The sequence below is a fragment of the Gambusia affinis genome, linkage group LG23, assembly GCF_019740435.1.
Source record: "Gambusia affinis linkage group LG23, SWU_Gaff_1.0, whole genome shotgun sequence".
In the NCBI taxonomy this organism is placed as follows: domain Eukaryota; kingdom Metazoa; phylum Chordata; class Actinopteri; order Cyprinodontiformes; family Poeciliidae; genus Gambusia; species Gambusia affinis.
In genome coordinates, this window is record NC_057890.1 from 4998861 (window position 1) to 5020227 (window position 21367).

Below are 21367 nucleotides of genomic sequence, written 5' to 3' on the forward strand. Positions count from 1 at the left end.
ACCATTTAAAACATAAAAAGCCCAGTATCTTCAAGGAGTTATCCTCTGAATACAACGTAAATGTCCCACGTGGACAAAAAGAGATGAAATTTGAAGAAAGATGATGTCATTTCCTAAATGGTTCTGTTTCAGAGCCAAATGTACTGAGCTGTTTAAGATGAAGTCTTTTGAATTGTCTTGGAAGGTTCACATAGTTCAATTTTCAGAAAAATCCTGGTTTTATGACTTAAAAGTTAATACTGACAAATTTTGGAAATATACTATATGTGAATTGTAGTCTAAGGTTGAAAAATGAAAAGATTTTTCTAGAAACTGACATATCTCTGGGTAGAGCAAATTCTTCTGCAGCTAACATTGCACACATATTAGCGTTTCTAATTAAAGCCACACAAAAAGAAGAAAAAACCTATTACAACACATGTATTAAAGAAGGTGCAATAAACACAATAAGACAGTGTGAAGATAAAGTGCAACATTGGCATCCTTACTAGAGAACAAAGTCACACTTCTTTCTGTTTGCGTTCAGCTTTAGGGGTTCTTTTTTTCACTGGGTTAACAAAGTTGTTGGTTTCTGCATCCCCGTACTTAGGATCGTGTGGACACATATTCAAACCATATTAGCTAAGCTTTACCACAATAAGAAACTACAGTTTCCCATTGCAGTCTGATGGGGACTGATATGCTTATTTATCATCTGACTGTTCAAATTGAAATTAAGTTTGAATGATTTATCCCTGGAACTTCATGGTTGTTTTATTTCCTTGTATTTTCTGAGTGATCATTGGAAAAAATGCGGCTTCTGCTTCTGGTCAAACCTACAGGCTTCTTTGGGACCGAATGCCTGGACTGTGCGCTGTTAAATGAAGGATTGGGGTTTGGGAGGGTTTATTGGGTGGCAGCTGTTGGATTGGTGTGACTGATCAAATCTATGCCACACAAAAACTGAGAGGACACAGAAACCAAAAGAGACATGGACCAGAAAATGTTTGAGTTTTGGTTTATTTCCAAAGGTTAACAGTAACTTCAGTCCAAAACATTTTCCTGTAGTAACAATTATCTCCAATCTTAATAATCTATCTCTTTATTTGGGTTTAAGTTGAAGAACTCCATGATTGAAGATCAGCTGGAGCACTCAGCTGATGTTACGACCACCAATTGCTGGCACAGTATTCTTATGGTTGAAAAACTCAGCTTGAGTTCTTGAAACTAGTCACTGTGACCAAAAAGCTCAATCTTGGTCTTGTATGACATGTGGGCCATAATCAGTCAAGTTTGAAAATATGTGTTTTGAAGCAGGCTCTTTTTTTCTTGGCCTTTTCATTTATCTATGTTTTGGGATTTAGGGCAATAGACCCGAACTTTTGCAAAACATAATGTGTGCGTTTAAATCCTTTACTTAAATATCTTGCTTCTGTTTCGTCTTTTTGTATTTCGAAGCTCAGTTTAGAGCCTGGTTTCAGTCCAGCTTTGCTTCATGTAAATAATGTAAATAAGTTTTGCTGTAGTCTTCAGATTTCGATCAGGAGTGTATTTTTGGCGTTCCCTGTGCCAGATGCAGCAAAACTAAACCAAACCAAACCAAACACCCTCCATGTTTTAATGTATTTCTGCAAATGGTTATTTTTCCCTTTGTAAACACAATGTAAATGTGATGAGCCAAATAGCTCCACTTTTGTCTCATTAGTGCAAAGGACATTCTTTCCCCAAACATTTGGACATGTCATTAGTCATTTTGGTAAATTACAGTATGAACCTTTTGTGTTTTTCTAGCAACAGTGAAGCCCTCCTGGGTCGTCTCTTGTTATGGTTCAAAACACAATGACCAGAAAGGGACTTACCTTGATGTTGGAGTTCAGAGTGAATTGTTTTGGACGGTTCTCTTGGCTCTTTTTCTACAAGACACAGGAGCCGTCTGATCAACTTGGGGCTACGATCTTGGGTCCACTCTCTTGGGGGCTTGGCTCAAGTAACCTGGATTATACATGTCTTGGTAATATTGGCAGCTGTGGCAGCAGGATCATGGATCTTCCTGTAAATTATCTTTTACAGCTCTTACCTTTCACCTGGATTTCCATAATCTTCATTTTGAGCTCCTCTGGCAGCTCATGTTCAGTGAGGTGTGTACTGCAATACCAAAAACTTGAAGGTATTTAAAATACTTAAGGCTATAAGCTTTAATAGTCTCTTGAAAGTACAAACAAAGCAGTAGACATTTTTGCAGTCTTGTTTAGTCTGTCACACACTAGAGGCAATCATGTAGACAATGGAGACTAACCTTTCATTGAGTTACTTTTCTTCATTGCTTCAATGTGCTGCAAGTATGCCAAAAATATTTATCTCTGTCTACTAAAAGTGCTCTCCACTAAATGTCTGTTGTTTTTTTTTTAAATCTGATCTGTGTTATTCTCCTCTATATTACTTGTAAACTAGGGATAAAAGAGAAGGCCTCCCTTGGATTAACCGCTGACTGACTCCAAAAGTTTAAAGCAGACTTCCTTATTATAGGACATGTCAGATCTTTGCAACACATCCCCTCATGTTGTATGTGCACACAAAAATACACAGTTTTTTATATTTTTTTATTTTTATTTTTTCCAAACTAAGTACATTCAGTACAAATGATACTAAAGCGATGTCCCCACATCACATCCCTCAGTATTTTCCCCGGAAAAGACTACACAACGGCTGTTTCCAAATCTGATTGGTGTTATTTGTAAGTCAGCCTAAATCTCAGCGAAGCTACACACACAAATGGAACAGGGTTTACTAATCCATTTGTAAGGCAATAGACAGGCAAACAGGCAGGGGAGAGCTTGCCAAGTGTTGTAATCACAGCTAAAGATGATGAGCCCACTCCCATCCCTCTACACTCCTCTACAGTACTGCTTGCGTGTGTGTGTGTGTGTGTTTGTCCTACATCGCCTCCTTTACAAAACTGTGACAAGAGCGAGGGAGAAAATGAATCGGTATCAAGTGGATAATCTACAAAAGTACACTAGGAGCTTTTCCACCTTATGCAAGTCCCCCACTCTTTCATCCGCAGATACCACGCAATCTCTCTGAAAACAACAACAAGCCTCCGTTATGAGTTTTGAAAAGGCGGTAATTGTAAGCAGGTTGGGGGAATAAATTAGAATGATGACAAAATACAGAGATAAATCCAGCTTAAGAGAGATGTGCGCCACTGTTCATTTGATTCCAGCTTTTCTCTCCATCCCGCTCGTTCTCCCACCCTCATTCCTGATCTTTTTTAGTGGGGTGGAAAAATGGATTTTTGTCAGTGATTTGGCCCTGAAATAGCTTATTGTCTACAGCAGCCACTGTGCGGGTACAACGTCAACATCACATGTGTGCGCGAACACACTCGCCTGTTTCCATGGGGAGTAATGGCCGTGGAAGTGTGTATTGGCTCCGCTGGCACAATACGCCACTGTGTTCATTGGTTTAGTCTGGTGTGTGTGTGTGCTTTTGCACGCAGTCCTATAGTCGCTTGTTGATATTTATAGATGGAAAAATTCTGGTGTGAATGAAGAAGGGGGGGAGGAATGTAGGGAGCAAGAAAAGGAGAGTTAGGAGGAGGAAAGGGAATAGGAATTACAGAAGAAGGGCGCAAAGAGTCCTGGATCCTATAATTGCTTTCTGTTGCCTTCTCTAAATTGGGGTCCTATTAGTTTGTTACTAACAACTGAAAGTTTCAGAATCGCTGCTAATAGTTAAAAAAGTAAAAGTTTCTAAAGTTGTTTTTTTTTTTTTTTATATTGACTTATTTTCTTAGATTTTATTTTAGTTTCTTTGACTTGCTACCATGTGTCATAAACCAGATCTGCTTAATTATAAAATAACAATATTTTTCTAATTGGACACAATCACACAGGAATCTTGAAAGTAATAACTGTATTTTTTGTTTTTCTTTGTGTCCAGGAGTGAAAGGGCTCTGTACACAGGAACAGCTTTTTGCCATTTTTCTCTTGAGGTCATTCATCAATTCCTGGTAAGGCTTTAATTAAATACTTCACCTTTGAATATTTGTTTTGAAGTGCTGCCATATTATCAAGTTCCTACAATAACTTCCAAAAACATTCATAACTTTTTAATATTTACTCAGATTTAGACCATAAATGCCTATTTTACTGCTGTAGAAACACATCCCCACTGCACAGTGTTATTGCTATTATTGTATTGGAGCATTGAGAGTGATGCACATTCTTATATTTCTGTCAGAGTGCTTTGTATGTTAGCCTAAAAGTTACATTTTGGTCTCATCTGTTTTTGCTCGTTTCCAATATGCTTTTGGGTTCCTTTGTAAGAATCTTCCACCTGAGCTGTTGATCTCGTCAGCTCCTCCAGAGTGCCCATGTGGGGCTCTTTTTTCATGATGCGCTTCTTTATGTTGGTCTGTCACACGAAAACCCAATAAATATGTTGCGGTTCGTGATGAGACCATTGATTGGGTCAAACCATTTACGGTGAAATCACAGTTTAAAATATTCTTCTATTCCCAACTAAATGACCAGCCAGTCAGCATACAGTTTGGGAAAATCTAAATAAATATGATAAAGTATTTATTAAAGTATCCAGGCTGAGGGCATTTTGAAATATATCCGTATTAAAAGTTAATTACTCTTGAAAATGTTAGGTAAACTCTATTTGATTATACAGGAAAGAGTAATGCGCTCATTAGCATGTGAAATGAAGCTACCAAATCTTAATCTGAAAAGACGTTATCACATAATACAGTTTGATTTAACGAGAGCAGGTCAGAGTCAGATTGACCTTTTGAACTTGTATCCTTCAGAGCTCTGGCTCTTTGTCTGCTGACTGAATCATTTATATAATGCAGCCGCATTTTTCTATCATTGAAACTTTTACTTAATCATAAAAAGCATGTTGAGGAATAGCTGTGAGTGTTTCTATATGCTGTGGCATAAAAGTTGTAAGTCATCACTTGGCTGTGATGACAAAAAGCAGGGATTCATTCTGTGTGGAGCACAAGGCCCGGAGTGAAGAGAGAACAGTGACAACAAAACTAGAAACAAGACAAGTGACCATGAAACAGGAAACAGTGTCATTGCTGGCGTGTGTGTGTGTGTGTGTGTGTGTGTGTGTGTGTGTACAGTATGTGTCGGCACATATTTGCGTATGAAGAAGTCCAGTGAGTGCGCGTGTCAAGGCAATATCATAATCACAGATTGTAGCCCTGTTGCTGCTCTGCTGGGGAAAGTTAGCTGGCACTGGTTGCGCTGACCGGCGCCTGCGTGTGTATTGGTGTGTGCGTGTGTGTGTGTTTGTGTGTTGTAGCATTTCTGTGTATGCATACGGATGTACGAGTGTTTGTCCGTGGCCTTGTCAGATCAACCATGACTCTGCCCACAGCATGTGTGTCAACTCGAGGTGACCTTTTGCTATGCGTGTCCCTGGTAATGGTGTGTGTGTGTGCGCGTGTGTGCCATGTGCGTATCTTGTGCTGCAGGCAGGGAAAGTCCCTGTTTTTCCCATACCAGGGAGTCAGATGGGACACCTTATTCATCTGTGTTGGGGTGAGATTTTGTTCTTTTTGGAGTTCCCCATCACAGTAAAGGGACGCTGGCGTTTTAAATCGGATTCATCAAACTTCCAGGACATCTGACCTTCTAATTACTGCGCTGAAGTAATTCAGCAGCATCAAACACCTTCAGCAGCATCATTGTCGTACATATTGATGATTAGTTGTTTACGGAATAGCAGATTGACTTTTGAGAGAGGGAGGAATATGCTTTCTGTAGATTTCTTTCTTCCAATGACTTATTTTAAGTCAGGAGTTTTGATGACAACACAAGATATGTTCATTTTAATCCACATGAAACAAACTCACCAATAAATGAACTCGTGTGTATTACCAAATCTGTAATGATTTTAAATGATAATATTTTTTTCATCACAAGGAGAGTGAGTTCATAAACATCCTGTCTGTCTAGATTTTTTGGTTCCACTATAAAGCCTGGCCACTGAAGATTTCTCTGCCATTGATTCATTGTGGGTTTTTGCAGGTTTAAAATGGGTGAAAATGGCATGCTACTTTATAGAATAGAGCATAAAATAATCTGAAAATATGTGGGGAAAAAATGTGAAGGACCGCTGAAAACAAATTAAGGTTTAGAATCATATAGGTCTTTCAAAACAGAAAAAGGAACCTTACAGTTAAAATGTCATGATGCTGCTGCTTCCATACTTCACCGTTTACAGGGTCTCTTAGGGGACACTCCCCCCTCTTTCTTAACAATCTAACAATGGACGTTATGGTGGAAAACTTCAATAGTAATTGAATCAACCCACACAACATGTTTCTATAAGGAGGATGATTTGCAAACTGTAATCTGAGTTTTTATGTCGCTTAAATTTCTCATTTCTCATCTCAATTAAGCACAATTCATTTTTATACAGTGTATGTAAGTATCTGGTTTCACCTGTAGGCAGCCAAAAAAAAAAAAGTGTCCTTAGAAATAAGATTTTGTAATGCTTGCCTAAAATAACAAAAACACTTACCTTATTGCTAGTCTGCAAATTCCAATAGCTCTGCTATATATTCACCACAGATGAAAGGAGACCAAAATATTGTTAATAGAACTGTTACATAACTTGATACCAAAACTGAAATGGATTGTTTTTCTAGGGAATGTGTAGTCTGTTGCCATGTTTTTTTTTTGTGTGTGTGTTTTGTTTTTTGGGTTTGTACCAGTGAAGTGAAGCCTTGCTGTACTTTAACTCGTAAATGTTTCCTCAATGGATATTATCCTCCATGAAAGGCTACTTGTCCCTTAGAGACTCCCCCCCGTTGTAAATATGTTTTTCTCCATACGTGCTTGTTAATTAGCTGTGCTCCATATCGTGTTGTGCGTTTCCTATGCCAAACAGATCCCCTGTCCTCTCTCTCCCAGCATTGTCCAGGCCTATGTGAGAGCTAATTGGACGCTCGCTCGCCTGCCGTGACGGTGATCATGCAAATGTATTGGTGCTTACCAATAGCTGGGCCCATCAAAACATTACGATGGCCATTACCCAGAGCTGGGGCTGGCCTAACGACCATATGCTCCCCCCACCCAGCTTCCCCCCAATTCCAAAACTCTTATTTATGTGTTTAATTTAATGTGCGAGGGAAGAATTTCCGAAATTAAATTTGGTTTTCGTTTGGTGCCTCAAGAGAGTGGCAGCGTTATAATAACATGGTAATTTTTTACACGTCTTTATGAGAAATGAGAAAATTAATTCTTTCTGACAAGCTGTAATTATTGGGCTTGGAACAGTTGCAGCCGAACAGTTTGGGCTGTGGTAGCCTGGCAGTGAGCTAAAAGAGGGAGGGAGAGAGGTGGGGAGGCGCGGAGGAGGAAGAGAGATGGAGAATGGAAGGACAATAAGATCGGAAAATCGAGTTTTGGAGTGTTCCCTGATACACATGCAGTTACAAGGGTGGGTGGGGTGGGGGGGGGGGGGGAGGACAGAAAAGAATGACGGTAGTGCTTAGCAAGGACAGAGGAAAAGATGAGAGAGGTGGTAGGAGTACCAGGGGTTGGGGGTGTTCAAGGTGTTGGTAGAAGAAGTTGAAAAGGATTTCTGCGCACAACACTAAATGACAGGGAAAAACAGAGTAATGGATGGAAACAGTGGAGGGGGCAAATAAATTAAATAAAGATGGGAGTAGGGTAGAAAAGGAGAACAGGAGGGGAAGACGGAAATGAAAGCAAAGACAATTTGAATGAAAAGGACGACGACAAATTGGAGGGAATTAAAACCGGAGTGGCTGTATAATGAATTAAGATAAAGATGAGTCAAATAAACACAAGTGGATGAATGTGAGATTTAAAGACAGGAAATCAGAGGTGTGACAGGGTCAGGGTTTAGACAGCTGGATAAAACATTTCTGCTGGTTTCAGTTAAAGATAACCTGGTTTGCAAAAGCGTTGGAGTTAAAGTTGACATTTATGGAATCACCTCCTACTTCTTGGCATGATGCACTGTGTGCACAACTATTAGGGAAGTCTTACTTTTGAGAGTTATATAAATGCATAAAAATCGTTTTCTTTGAAAGATTCAGGCTTCTTTCTGAAGGGCAGCTTGAAGAACTTATCTTGTAAAAACTGGCAGCAGGTTTGGGAGTTGATTTTAAGTCGAGCGTCAATTCAAAAAGGTCCAAGCAGCTCATCTTTAATAATACCAGCCCACATCACCATCCCACCTCTACCTTGCTGGTATCTGACTCAAAGTGGAAATGTGCCTGTTACTGAAACCAAACCATCTTGTCTGTCAAGAGACCTCCTCATTTCATCGCTCCCTAAAATCTCTGTGAACCTGTCTTAAGATATTTCTTGGGCCAATTTAGATGCTTCATCTGACGCCTTGTTCAGTTGTGGTTGGGTTTCAGAAACCTGATGTTTAATGTAATGCTTCTGGCAAAACTGCCAATGCCTCTTAGGTGTAGAAGTTTAGATTATGATGTAACTCTAAACTGAATGAAATTTTTTGTTAATAAAATTTTATTTTTATTACTAATCAAAAAATGCTTTAAACTTCTTAGTATTTAAAAGTTAGATGCATTTATTTTACCTTACCTTTGGCTGAAAGTACTTTATTGTACCTTCATTTGTGCTAATAGTTTGCTTCGATGTTACATCCCTCCTGCTTAGGGGTTAATTAGAACAGTTTCGTCAATGTGCAATGCCCAATAAATATATTTATATCCTTTAAACGTTTTTTATAACCACAAATTTGACAAAAAATTAGTGGTTGTAAATTTTTTTTACAACCACAAAAAGACATATGACCAATTTCTTTTATACATTGGTCATATAAAAGACCAATGTTTTCCTTTGGTCTTTTATATGACAGACACAATGGTCGCTAAGCAAATGATAGATGGAGTTCAAAATCTGAAAAATGTGACCTGCGTCGGTATTTGTGTGTTTAATGGGATTTCCCTAAATAAACCATGTGCAACCAGTTTCCTTTAGAAACCCCCCGATTGCTCCATTTGTTTAATTCAACTCAAAGTTAAGTCTAGTTCTGAAAATAGAAATGGTTTGGCACAATAGCAAACCTACTAAGGCATGACTTTCCTCCTAAATTGACAAGCTGAGCAGGGAGAAAATTTACTAGTGAATTGGCCAAGAGGCCCAATCGTAACTCTAGAGGAGCTGCAAAGCCAGAGGTGAGAGGCTCTGTACCACAGGGCAACTATAAGTCAAACACTTAAAAAGTGGTCCTTGTAGAAAAAAGCCATAGTCGTTAGAAGCCCTGTTTGAAGCTAGGAGATACAGCAAACATGCTCTAAGACCAAAACTGAATTTTTTTTTTCTTTTTGGATGGACTCAAAGGTCATGTGTGATGATAATGTCAATCACCCTAAACATGATTTTTGTAGAAATGGCAGCTAAATGGAAGGACATTCTTGGAAAAAAAAGTGCTTAGATGCTAAATAAGATTTTAGAAGGACGTTGATGTTTCAGCACAAATGACTGAACACCAACACCCAGAGCCACAATGGAACAGCTTACAAAACCTAAATTCAGTAGAGAATGTATGGCCTGATTTTAAAATGGACGTTCACCAATCAACCAGTTTGACAGTGTTTGAGTTATTTTACATGGGCAAAGGTTTTAGTGGAAAACTCTCCCAAAAGACAGCTGTAATTGCACCAAAAGGTGGATCTAAAAACTGTTTATTCATACAGATTTTTCCACATTAAAAACAATAAAAATTGTTCTTCCACATTCTAACTATCCCTAAGTGAGGGTATTTGATTGTTTGATTGACAATCAGATGCGTCATATTAATGTTTTTGGTACTAATGTGACGATTGGAAAAAGTTCAAGGGGGAATATCTTTGGCTGGTACCGTAGGTGTGACGACCTTTTTCAACAAACATCCTTTCAGGTCCAGGAGAACGAGAAACGCAGATGGTGAGCTGAGGCAGAAGAGCAGAAAGGTGACAGAGGAGACGAAGCAGATTCAAAAGACGGTGAGCTTTTTAGACTAGAACGATGTGAGACACAGATTATATTCTGAAGAGCTGGAGATGAAGATTTCCAGCATGTGTGTGTGTGTTACATGAAGGAGGAGTTGTTCTCCCCTTGTCTGATGTCATAAGGCGCCTCCTCATGAGTACCAGCAGCTTCTCCTGTGTCAAGGTTACAGTACATTAATATTCACGCTTTACAGCTGCCTGGACTCACTCCAGGCCTTCCTAAGCTGTTTCCATCGCTCAGACATATTCAAAGCACCAGCATCTGCTCAGACTTGCAGAGCTTCTCTCTCTTTGCTCCATCAAGTACTGGCACACATTCACACACACACACGCATACACACACCGCTTCCTCCTTTCTGTCCTATCATGTGTTGAATATAGAGCAATACTGACATTATATGAACATATTGTATCTCCGTAGAGGATCTCTAAGGACTCTCTAGAAGCAGTCTTACAGCTGCGTTCTGGATTACACTATTTGGTGACCGATACAGATATCTGCCTGTTTGTGAGAGCGTGGTCATTTGCTGAAGGAGACGTGAGGATCTTTCTCTGCTCTCCACTGTGTGTTCGAAAGTATCCGCAACACAATTCTGTAGTTTGTGACGAAGCGCAAAATGAACTTGTCATCTTTTAGTTTGAATTAAACGCAGGTTAGTCCCAATGAGAACATTTGAGTTTGTTGTATCTTAAAAGCAATGCTGTGACGGCAAAGGGTGTGTAAGGGTACATGTCGGTGTGTGTTGTATGTGTTGTTCCAAAACCATTTCCCCTTTATTCACAGAGCATGTTCCATTTTGTCCTATGCTGTTAAATGTTTCATTCTAGCAAAGGCATGATGGGACCCCCTGGGGATGAAGCATCTGCCCACCCGACCACATGTTGAATTATACATGACGGCAAAGGGACAGTGTGAGCGTGTGTAGGCGTGCGTGTGTGTGTGTGTGTGTGTATGAGAGCATTTGTAGGTGTCAGTGAGTGAAGTGTCCAGTTTGTAGCATGACTATATTCTATTGCTTCTCTATACTGAGGGCATCTTCAGTATGCTGTTCAATAACATTTCGCTTGCAAACCTTTGCATTTCTCAGCACTTATATCAAGAAATGTTTTATTTATTTATTTATTTATTTATTTATTTATTTATTTATTTATTTTTTACGTTTTTTCAAGTAAATCACAGATATCTGCTTAGAATTACACGTCTGCAGACACCTTAACATAATTGTCACACAATAAACGCATGATTCTGGATAGAGATTATATTTTGCAGGAGAGCATATATATTTTTCTTTGCTGAGGAAGTTATTTATTTGAATGTAAAAAAAAAAAAAGGCCTAGGTTTGATCGCTAACCAGAGGCTTTATTGTATGTCTCCTCACTTGGCTTATTTTCTGTCTAAAACACAGTGAGTAGAGACTATTAGTGTTGCAAAGCCTTTTAAAAAGAAGAATAGGGCTTATAGACACATACCAGAATATTTGTACCTGTGGTCTGTGTAATTGACAGCTGGTCTATTACATTACTTCCAATTAAAAGATTGTGAAACTTTTGATTTTATTTGGATAAAATGTGAAAAGTTCAAGGTGGAAGGCACTGTCAGAATAAAGTGGTGCCATGCAATTTGAAATCTTAAGGTCACTTTTAAACAATTCAAAAAAAATTAAAATCTTAGACAGAAAAACCAACTTGCGACAGAAAACAAATGATCTCAACACTATTAAATGAACAATGGCTACAAACAATATTGAGGACAAGCAGTGAACAAAGAAAAGCAAAGTAGAAATATTCTGAGTGAGTCAGTGACTTAAAACGGAGCAGGTAAGGTAATGAAACCGTATGACTCAAGGGCAGGGAACAAATGGGAACGAACAAAAGAACTGCTACAAAATGAAACCGGCTGTAATGGGAATGAATGTTGAATGTTGAAGAAAGACCAACATGAATAAACGTACCGTGTCAAAAGTAACAAAACCGAGGAAATCTTGAAAAGAAAATTCAAGTCGACTAAACCTGAAACCATTGTTCCAAGTTTTAGATATAAAACAGTGAACATACAGTGACCTGCAGGACATCTGACTTACAGAAAGCCCTAATAATATGACTCATGGTCAGACATCCAGGTATGTGTGTTCCACACCTGAGGTCTTGCTACCAAAGCTAATGAAAGACCCCATCTCCTCATGCAAATGAGGCCGCTGTTAACCCCAATCAGAAAGGTCGCTGAGCGTGCATAAATCCAACGTCCCTGTGCGCTAAGCCGACATTACACAATGGTCACCACCTACTATAAGTTCACCGGTAATTACTTGAAAGCAGAAACACAGAGGGTGATGGGCGTGAGGATTTTAGATATGTGTAAGCATTGTCTCCTTTTTTTTTTTTTTTTTTTCGTTTATGCAAATAACTAGGATAGTTAATCATGACGGTCAAGTGCAGGTGCTGCTTTCTGGTTTTCTAAAACGCATACAGATACAAATCAATGCAATAAAACATCAGGTAACACGTAAAACTGACAACTGAAATGCCACCAAAGTGTACTTTTCTTGTTTTGGCAGCCCCTATGGTTCTGGTTAACCATTGTGTAGACCTCCCTTTATGAGGTTCTGCTATAAAAAAAAAACAAAAAAACATCCCGAACAATGAAGTTAACCATGTATAAGGTGATTGATGAATGAATGACCTCAGACCTTATAAAGCCCTTGTTGTTTTATTAAAGAGGAAATTACCTAATAGGTTTGTGGTCGGAGAATTCGTTCAGCGTTTGCAAACCTCTGCCGTCATGAGATGATTAAATTCTTTCAGAAGTTAATTGTTAACAAAGGTATTAAATAATAAAATGAGGTCTGCAATTACCGTCACACTTGGTTTTAGCTTTTTTGATCAAACTTTTAGCCACATGGGAAAAGGTTGAAGTTGATCTCAGTCTCCATATGTAGTCGTCTTCTTTTAACAAACATGAGAACTTTTTTTTTTTTTTTTTGTGAAGTTTTACCTCATATGTTAAACTAAGCAGTGACTAGCTTTGACAAAATTAAATGCTGATTTTTGTAGAAAAGAGATTTGTAAATATAAGAACCTCAACATTTGCATAAACAAAAGAAAAGCACATGAATTCTTAAATTGTTGGATCAACTGGATTGTTTCTTACTTTAGAACAACATTTTGAAAAATGGGTTTTGGTAAGTCTTTCTTTAAAAATGACTGTTGTTTTAGTTACGTTTCATGTGCCAAGATCTGCTTTCAAGTAAAACCAGCTGGTTGGTTGTGAGCCTATTTATATTTACATTAAAATGAAAGCAAAACCTAATAACATAATGTGAGCAAATGGACCCTGTGCCACAATTTAAACATCCCCGGTCATTTTTTATTTTGGTATGACACACGTTGTTTTCTGAAGAACGGCACTTGACTATCAAAACTGTTGCGACTTCTTTTCCACTGGAGCCATGTTTGTCACCTTAAGACCATCACGCGCTCAACCCCATTTTTCTGGGGTTTGCGTAACAATACCAATTCCTGTTTACACAATAAACCCTTTAAATGTCACCAATAGATTCTGTAGTTGATCGATTTTGAACGATTAGGCTTGCCAAGCTAAATTAGGGTTGAGGACGATCAGCCTTTGTTACCCGAGTTGCCCGAAGGTAATTTTGGTCTCTAAACGTCTTAGACTTCATTTGAAAATGTGAATTCCATGAATGTTTTTATTAGCAGAAAAAGATCACATTTCACTGTCCAATTCTTCTTTGTGAGCACTCCATAGGCAATCAGACTTAATGAATAAGACATTTGTCTAACCTTTTCAAGACAGATGGTTCCATTTTACAACTGTGTCTTCCTTCTTCATGTAAGAAGTCTCTTCAATGAGTTTCATTTAACATTTAATACATTTTGTCTGCATATGGCACTTGAAGACAAATTATGTAAGCGATGCTTCTTTTTTTTTGTTCAAACTTAACAAATTTTGTGCATTGCACGTGTTGAAATTCTTCATGTTGTCAGATTAAAACTACAAGTAAACACATTTAATTTGGATGAAATGTGTTAGACTAAATGAATTATTAGGTAGAAGGAAAACAATGCAAATATCTCCCATCTTATGGATCCTGACAGACAGAAACTGTAATGTAATTCTAGGGGTCTAAACCGTTTTTTTTACCCCACCTGGTACTTGTGGTATAACATATAGAGAAGCTAGTTATTTATATTTTATAACCTTTTGTTTACCCATGTGATTCCCTTTCCCTCTTTCACTGTGCTGTTCTTTGTAACAATGTCACCATATCTTCAAACTCATTCAGTGTAACAGGAACTTGAAGCCAAAGTTTAGTTTTATAATTTATACAATGTCTTTAGTGTCCTAAACCTAATTACTTTCTTCCCCACTTCAGTATTGATGGAGCACAACAGTGTTACTTTGCACATGGAAAGAAATTATACCACAAATAACTCTTCATATAAACACATAAGTGATTAAGACCTTAAGCACATGAAGATGTCAAACTGACTTTTTGTTCAAGTAAACGCTGGAGAGTTACAGGCCACAATTGGTAATAAATTTCAGTATTGTTCACAGAATTTGAAAAATTGTAAGTCAACTAAATTTGTTGACCATCTTATATCATGCTGATCTCTCAGCTTTTAATTTAATACACAGCCGACATTTCTTTGTCTGAAGTTATAAAAAGCTGTAGCTGCAGATGTTTAGATGAGTTTAGAGGCCTGAGCAGGACTGGCATGATATGAAAAGTTGATTTGTAAATATTTTGCCCAATATTTATGTAAATAGTGACGAATATAGGTCCTGGGACAGCACCTTGAGGGTCTCCCTTTTCACTTGTAACAATTGGAAGGAAAAGCAAAATCAGAGTAGTAGTGATTTAAGGGAGCTTAATTGCACAGCTCCTCATCACTGCGTTCCTGAGGCAACACTACCATACAGTCTTTTTCCCCTAACAAACATGCACTGGATCAGATCAGACACCCACTTAAATCAAAGTGTTATCTTCCGGATGTCAAGGGCCTTATGCTACAGCTTTGGGCCAACTTGCCACAAGAGCGGAAACAATGGCTGCATGACATAGTTCCGCCCAGAGAGGTCACCCCACATTCATTACAGCTTGGTCCTGAAATTAAACTGGACGCTAATTTGTGCTTATCCAGATAAACTGCTTTGACTGTGACTTGAATTTGGCAAGTTTAGTGACGTACTTCAGTTTTAGTATCCCAGCCACAGATTGGACTGTCACACAATCTGTCTCTTCAAACACAGCTGTCTCAGCTTCAGACATTTTGTTTTGTAAAGTGCATTGTTAGTAAAGAGGATTAGGGAGGCTGAGCTAAGATGAGATATTTTTCATATTTAGGATCCAAGGGCACCATATAGGGGGGAAAGTTAGGGCAATTCTAAGGGCCCCTCACCAACAGGGGGCCCTCCACAATTTATTTATTTTTTTTTGCTCATAGAAATTTTAAAAAATGGGACCCTGTCAATTACAAAATTAACTATAGTGTGTTTTCTAAAAATGTTTTTAGCAGTAGAAATTAAATGTTACCACTCCCAGACCAAAAAGCTCACATTTGCCCTGAGCTCCCCCCTGGATCTGCATGAAATGGTTCGTTCCTGCTTGGCGCGCTTGACGGTGTTCAGCAGCAGTAAGGAAGACAAGAACCACTGTGGCTGTTACTATGCTGCCAATAAAAATGATAAAATCAGGTTTTCAAAAAAAAAATAAAAAATAGAGAGAGGGAGAGAGAAAAAGTCAATTTCACCTGTGTGAGATCATCAACCATTCATCATAGTTAGCTTAGCTACAGACGACTGTTTGCTTTAATTTCACGAACATTTAATAAATTAAGGAAAGAAATTACCAAGATATTCATATATTTAACTTGACCCTTGTACCTTTTACCAATTTATCACAATATAAATTAAATTCACTTTCTAGAGTGTAAAATGTATTTTAAGAAATGAAAGTCTAGCCAATTTACCTATGAGGTTCTTACCTTCTCAGGCTTCATTAAATGATGCCTTCCTCCAAACTATTTGGTCACATGATCAATGTATTTCTGCTATTTCCTAACAACAAGGGGTGGCTCAACTTACGCTTTGGCTCAACTAGTACCAAACAGGTTCACAAGCTTACATAACTCAAAAGAACCAGTTACACAGCAGCAGGTACTGTGTTATGTTACGTTAGGAGATGAGGCAAAGTGAACACCAATTAGAAGCATCAATGGTTCAGGCAGTGATACTGAGAATTGTTCAACTTTAAGGGTGTAAAACACAAAACCAAGCCTTAGGGAGTGGAATTAAAAACTTTCATTCCAAAACAAAATCAGTGGGTGGAGCTACTGGAAAGTGCTGAATATAGTTAATAAAAAGGTGTCTGTTGAGACAGGAACGAGAGAGAGCCTCTTGTCTCCAACAGGCCCCAAAACAGCCTGGGGAATTTCATTATCCCCTGTCCCTCTGTGATGAGGGGAAGAAAGGCGGACGTGAGAGAAAGAAAGAGAACAGAACAGAGGGGAAGAAGAAAAGAAAGAGGCGTTTGATAGAGCTGTGTGGAGACCGTGTGTGAATGAGCCAGTGAAGGGCAGCCATTGTCTTGCCGCGACCTCAATTTGGTACTGTACGCTCCTCTTTTTACTGCACTGTCTCGAGCCACAATGCCTCTTTTCTCCTCTTCTCTACTCCCTCTCTCTTAAAGAAATAGGGGGATTAGGGCCCACAGAGGGGAACTGCGTGTCCAGATTGCCAACTATCATGACTCCTCACCATGTGACAGCAAGAAGGCGAGAGATTCTTTTTTAGATGTCCTGGTATCACTTCTTTTGTCCCCTTTCTAGCATTGTTGTATTCGCAAATGAAAATATCAAATTATGTCAGCGTGCTTTTTTTAATATGTATAAATGAAGCATGTTTTAAGACATTTCAAGGAGGGAGGTGCAGGAGATGAAAGACAGAGTCACAGGGACAAAGTGAGCGCAGCTGCACTTCCTGTTTACCAAGGCCTTGTTTGAGACAGTGGGGAAGAACAGAGGATGCATTCATTTCTACTTTTCTACCTCCAATGACCCCCATCATCCTCTTTCTTTTTCCTTTAGTGTTGTTTTCCTTTAATTCCCTGTTCTCCGTTCCCCTGTAGCGCTTTCTTTCTAGTGCCTCTTGTCTCACTAAGAAGCTGAGCTGAAGTTTGGAGCATGGGCTAGCTTAGGCTACACAGACTGGAAGTCTGTAAAAGTATGGGGTTTGTTTTGAATATTTCCCAAGTGTGGGAAGGCATTGAAAAATCAAACAGCGCTTGCAAAAATATGAGTCCTGCCAGATTTGTCTCAGTTTCACACAATCTTAAAGATCTGCCCGTGCATTCGTCCGTCGGTCTGCAGATCCTTAGATGTCCGGCTTTGTATATTATTCTTGGGAAAATATTTCAAAGCAAAGTGGTCAAATAAGAGTGAAAAGGGGAAACAAAGAGAAAAATCTGACAGACACAATTAAATTTTCTGGCAAGTTGGTTAACTTTTTTCCAGTTCAGCTTTCAAAGATAGAAAAAAAGCCTCATCATTCATTCCTTCGCACCACCACAACAAACACACAAGTCTATTAGAAAACTTAGAAGTCTGACTGTGCTCTAATGGTCGATAAACTAACTGTAACTGTACACCAAAGCACAAATTGAAGCAACTGAGAGAGAGGGAGGGTTAAAGGGGGCGAACCAGTGCATCCCATTCGTTTGTTCCACCCACCTAAACTGACCTTTCTTTGTGAAGTCAGACATCACACTGAAATGCAGCGAAAGATGCACTAGATTAAAGGAGTTGTTTCTGTTCCTTCTGTAGTCCCGATTATACAGAGGGTCAGCTTTAGTCTGCAGTAAAGTCTTCATGTGCCTTTAACCTCACCCATTTATTAAAACAAAACAAAACAAAACATTTGGTTATGTTAAACCATATGTTGCAACAACACTGTGGGACTACTTTTTTTTTTTTTTTTTTTTGCATGTGCGGTTAGTTGTATTAATAGTTCATCTCTTGCAGTCATTAATCGAAACATAAAAATTGTCAATGTATTGTTTTTTAGTATTTGTGATATGCCAGTGCGGTAGTAATTGTGAAGTGGAGGCAAAATGAAACAGTGTTTAAATTTTTTTTAACAAACGCATTTCTTAAAATGTACATTTTCATGCTGTGGAGCTGTGTGCTTCCTCCAAATGAACCACTACTTCTCTGATTAATATCTTTGCCAAGCTAATCAGATTAGGTAGACATCTACGTGTTGGTGGACCTGTGATTGCTGTTTTCACGCCTGATAGTCTGGTTGACTGAGTTCCTTTCTGAATCTGTTGCCCTCTGATCCAATCTTGGGTAAGTGGAAGATGACGGGGAGACGCTAAAGGCTGAACGAATCTGCAGTTTTCAGTTGTTAATATAGTTCTCGTTGCTTGTTTCTTTCCTTTCAGTCTGTAATTCTGAGCAGTCTTGTGTTGGCCTATCACAAAGAAAACGCAAATTAGGGTCGTGGCATAGCAAAAGGTTTAAAAAATAATAAGAAAAAATCCTCTGGCAAAGAAATGTAACTAGCTAAAATAACCTACTTCAAATAAACAGGAGCAACCTGGGTTAACAGGTGAATGTTATTAGCAAATTTTCAGTCCTATGAAAGAGAAAATAGGCCAGACATTCTCCTTACCCTGTTTGCTAGCTTTCACAATGAAGACATAGAGCCAGATAAAGCCTCTCGGTGAATTCACTTTGACTTTGCCTGAGACCCTTATGGCCTCTAACATAATCACACGAAGACAGATAATATTTCTGTAGAATATAGACAGCAGCGTAGAAAATGGTGTGTGCTCTGAAGCCTTCATTTAATTCTGTTATTTAAATTTCAGTGAAATTTCACTTTCATTCCGGTGAAACCAAATAACCTCAGGCGCTCCTCGTAAATGCAAGACCTTGTATCTTGCTAACAGCATACTACATGCTTGTTTACAGTGCACTTTTGTGTTAAATCCACATTATTTATGCAGATTCTTTGAGAGGAGCAGACGGTTGCAGCAAGTGAAGAGCCATCCCTGGAACTGAAGGAACCAGGCTGCATGTCGGCAAGCACCCACCCTTAAGTGTCCTTGAGCAAGACATACAACTTCTGTCCACTGTGAGATTGCTGCTCTTCTGCCGACCTTTTGTTTTGACCTCACTGTTGAGGAGAGTAACCAAGGTTGCACTTGTTGGCCTTTTTTTTTTTTTTTACTTGCTGAATTGATCATCCGATGGAAAAATGCTAGCAGCTAATCGCAACTTTGGTGCAAAAATATGATACAGGTTTGTTTGGTTTAGGAAGGCAGCACCAAACCCAAGCTGTTTAAAACTCAGTTTTATTTTCTCTAGATGAATATGTATGTCACTATAATATATGTGGGTTTTTTTTTGTTTGTTTGTTTGTTTTACATATTTCTTAGCTATCACTACATTCTGACAGTATGAGATACAAAATGTGCCATATCTGTGAAAAAAATCAAGCTCCTCCGCCTCCTTCTTGTGGACCACAAGAAGGACTTCTTGTGCACTTCTTGTGCATTTCTGCCATCTGCATTTCTGCAGATGGCAGAAACTCCAAAGCACTCCAAAGCAACCAATCAAAGCCAGGAGGGGAGTCCTAGCGCTGTCAATTATACTCCTGTACATGCTGCTCACACGCTCCCTCTTGCTCTCTGCTAGGCTACAGCTAATTCCCCACACTGGAGCCTGTGTCGCCAGCTAGTTAACATGGCAGCCGACTAAACTGTTTTGCTGTAACGGTAAGTTGTTTGCCCACCATTAGCACAACTGTAGCACATACACAAGCATTATTGACTGTGCTAAGACTGTCCTCCTGGTTCTGATTGGTTATTTCTGACCACATAGTGTATTGTCTCCAAATAGCAGTAGGACCGCAGGGAAGAGGCAAAGATCTTGATTTTTTATTTTTTTTAAACATACTGGTAATAAAAGTTACTGCTAATAAAACTGTAAACTCTAGTTTACAGTATTTAAGCAGCTTTTGTACTCCATCTCATTTAACTGCAGCTAAGAAATAACTATTGCGCCAGTTTTGTTACTTCAAAATAATGAGTTTTGAAAGGTATTTGGCAGGAAGGTCATGGTAACAAGTCTATTTAATCTTGAATAATAGAAGCTATGACAATATAAACGAATGAATAACAAATGCACGCAAGTCATTTGAGATTGTGTTCATAATTCTGGTGGTGCTCAGCTGCAACTAAATAGTTTGAATTATCTGAGAAGAATGAAAAATTAAACATCTTCAAAAGATTTACCTTCAGAATTTGTTAACAGTTTCCTTTCAGGCTGAATGTTGTTGAATTCCCCCACTCGTCTTTGGACTTTCAATTATAATTTATTGTGATTAGGCATGTAAATATGCCATCCTTGATGATGTCCTTTGTCAGCGTGGCCTTCTTTTGCTAAAAAACACACTGTCTTGAGTTTCTTCTTTATGTAATGAAGATTGAAGATTAAACAACAGGCGGGAGCCATTATTTTTGTTGGGGAATTAAAGTGCCATCAATCTCACTTAATCATCCTTCTAATACCTCCTTAGACGACAGAACAAAGCTGTGTTGCAGCTCAAGGTTAACATGCTTTTTTTTGTTGTTGTTTTTTTTTTTGCAAATAGCAAAGTATGCAGGGAGATAAGAAATACACAGATCCAGAACAGATCCGTGCAGCACAGTTTGGATTCAGCCGTCCACCAACTGGACTCGGGTAATAAAGAGCTGTGTTGTTGGTGGGAGGGCAGGGCTGGGAGGTTGATGTAGACAGAAATGACAGCCATTGTTTGGTCTGTAATTATCTCTGTCTGCTTATTTGCCCGCTCATTTCCTGTGGAGACAGAGGAGGTTAGCAGTGGTTTGCTGCTGTTGCCTTCCAACAGGTGGCATAGATTGTACTAAAAGGCCAACATGGCTGCTCTCATAACCTTCGAAAGAATGTCTTGTTTTAAGTGAAACTAATACTTTCTCATCGATATTAAGGAATTATTGACTTGAGCTCCTATATCTGGTCGAAAGCAATTGGATGAAGTTTGAGTTGCAAAGATATAGCTGCTCTATGAACACATAAGTCCACATAGTACTTTTTTTTTCTTACTTTTTCAGGGCACAGCTGACACGACGTTCCATCTAAACTTGTTTATAGTCATAATTGTTGTGTGAGAAGTATCACGCCTGTCAGGGTGTTAAGATTTATCTTTTTCAGCACATTATGTGAAACATCCACCAGAGCCGTCTGAGTTTGAATGCCAGCTTTGGCAATGGTGTCACAAACTTAGTAGATTTGCTCTCAGTTTTCCACAGATGGTATTTACTTCAG

At 38.8% G+C, this 21367-nt stretch overlaps 1 protein-coding gene across 4 annotated transcripts in view; it reads left to right on the top strand.

Moving 5' to 3' along the window:
* Positions 1-21367, top strand: part of sox5 (SRY-box transcription factor 5) — a 251315-nt gene that overhangs the window by 86223 nt on the left and 143725 nt on the right. For 3 of the 4 annotated variants that reach the window (XM_044107512.1, XM_044107510.1, XM_044107511.1), the window contains exons 3-4: positions 3922-3991; positions 9904-9988. The gene's annotated coding sequence lies outside the window, so the exon portion shown is untranslated. The remainder of the gene's footprint in view (positions 1-3921; positions 3992-9903; positions 9989-21367) is intronic. The other variant, XM_044107513.1, reaches the window with a different exon arrangement.